Source organism: Nannospalax galili, unplaced genomic scaffold (genome assembly GCF_000622305.1).
Source record: "Nannospalax galili isolate Female #2095 unplaced genomic scaffold, S.galili_v1.0 C49552059, whole genome shotgun sequence".
Lineage (NCBI taxonomy): Eukaryota > Metazoa > Chordata > Mammalia > Rodentia > Spalacidae > Nannospalax > Nannospalax galili.
This window is the reverse complement of record NW_008480250.1, coordinates 1-2,267: the sequence shown is the minus strand read 5'-3', so window position 1 is coordinate 2,267 and position 2,267 is coordinate 1. Positions and strand designations below refer to the sequence as shown.

General features: G+C 45.2%; 1 long non-coding RNA gene across 1 annotated transcript; it reads right to left on the bottom strand.

Moving 5' to 3' along the window:
- Positions 1–124: 124 nt before the first annotated feature.
- Positions 125–1,649, bottom strand: LOC115069155. The gene is made up of 2 exons (XR_003848443.1): positions 1,562–1,649; positions 125–374 (listed from the first exon to the last, which is right to left on the bottom strand). It is a non-coding gene; the product is annotated as an uncharacterized LOC115069155 (long non-coding RNA).
- Between the last annotated feature and the right edge of the window lie 618 nt (positions 1,650–2,267).

The window sequence follows — 2,267 nt, the reverse complement described above, 5'->3', positions numbered from 1 at the left end:
ATTTATTTATTGAATATGTCTCCAATTCCACTTAGATGTAAAAGGTTCCCACTTAGACTACTTTCCTTGTAGCTGAAAGGTTTGGGTAAGTTTTGTTTTCATGTACACATATACACACATAGAAGATAATTTAATTCTTAAATTATTCTTCTAATTACAGTTCAAGTTTTCCTAGGAAACAGTAAGGCACATAATTTACCATAAAGTCAAGGGATGGTCCTGTAGAAGGGGACACTGCAAAACTATATGGCTAAACAGAAGGGTGCAGGGAAGAGGAAAGGGACGGATCTGTGGAAATAAACATCGGGTCCAGGCTGAGCTACAGGCTTTGGTCCCTTCTGCAGTTAAGACTTCTCACCAGTGATGATCTGTACCTGGACATCAGAACCACCGAAGGGGGGAAAAAAAGACAACCATCATCAGTAGCACAAAAACAACAAAGACAACTTCACAGCAGATTTCTTTTCCCTTCTTTTGTCTTTTTGAGACATGGTCTCGCTCCACCCCGGCTGCCTAGAATTCACTCTATAGACCACGCTGGCCTCGATCGCACAGAGATCTGACTACCTCTGTCTTGAGAGTGCTGGGGAAAAAGGCATGAGCCACCATGCCCCGCCTGGTATACCCAGTTTCTTATTGGATGAGCTCCAGCCAGTAGAGAGGCCCAAGACATTGATCAGTGGTAGATCAGCAGCCCCTTTCCTGTTGACTGACAGGTCCACTTCCCAGAATGCAGTTTCGATGAGCAGTATCAGCTTTTAAAGATGTTGCCTTGTCAGTCAATGAGCAATATTTTATAATTTACAATATTTTTAAAACTTTTATCTTTATTATTTTTAGTTACATGCATGTTTCTGGGTAGGGTGTATGTGTACATGATTGCAAGTGCCTGCAAATACCAGGCGCATCAAATCTCTTTGGAGCTGGGGTTACGGGAAGCTGTGAGAACTTAAGATGGGACCTGGGCACTAAACTCAGATCCCCTGCCAGAACATTAAATACTCTTCTGAGCTAGCTCTCCACCTCAATCTACAACATTTTAAACAACACAATTACACAGGTCTCCTGAGCCTCTAAGCCGCACATGGTTTCACGGTGTGTGCCACAGTTAGAGAGAGTGTTACAAATATTCAGTGAGGGTCAGAAATCTCTGGTCAAACCATGCATAACTTGTGTAAGTAAGTGCATTGAGATTTAACAAAATATGAGTCTTAAGAGAAGGAATTTGACTGTTTGCTGTGGTTTTACTTGTTTGAGAACCATTATATAGTCTCCACATAGTCGAAAGTCAGGGTCTGAAAAATTACAGTCAGGTTCAATGCACAGTGAGAGTTGTATCCTAAGGACAGACAGAGGGAGGCCTCACAACAATGTTACCCAGTCACAAAGCACCACAGGTGGTCAGGTGACAAAGCTCTTCCCCAACACAACACCAGAAAACCACACACAGTAACAGTACAGCACCACTCCCCAGAATCCCACACACCTCCTGCTCACTATGATTCTAACACTTGGAGCCAAGTCCAAGACACAAGGCTGGCTTTGCTTTGGAGTCTCTCACCTGTTTCCATGAAAATAACATGCTGCCATTAAAAAAATTAGAGCAAAGACTAGAATAATCCAGAGAAAGTTTGTCTGCGTAGATTCTGCAGAGAGAGAGAACATTGTGAACAGTTAATATCGTCAACTTCGCAGGATCCAGATCAGCTGGGACGCAATCCTGTGGGCAGACCTGAGACGCATCCTCTAGACTGGGATGAATGGGGTGGGAGACTCACCTTAACTCTGGACGGTACTGTGTCAGGGGCCAGGCACCTGAACCAGAGGAGAGAGTGAGCTGAGTGCTCACCTCGCCTGCCTGAAGCTCCTGCCACTGTGACTTCCCTGCCAGGATGGACTGTTCTCAGACTCTGAGCCAAAGCAAACCCTCTCTCCATTAAGTTGCTGTTGTCAGGGTACGTCATCACAGGAACAGGAAGGGGAAGCATGCAGACGCCCAGAGAAAACCAAGGGCCAGGGCCAAAGGGACCACACAGCAGGCGCTAAACTCTACATCTGCCTGGTTGGTAACATTTTCCCTGTCAGATCTACCACCCGTCTCCTGGCATCTGTCTCAGCATCAACACTCTTACACAGACAGCATCACACATCAGAGAATTTAGCACATTGCAAGTCCATTAAATGCTGCAAAAACCTGCAATCACAGCTCTTGGGGAGGAGAAGGTTTGGGGTCAGAGTGGGGAAGGAGGATCACCAATGTTAGAAAA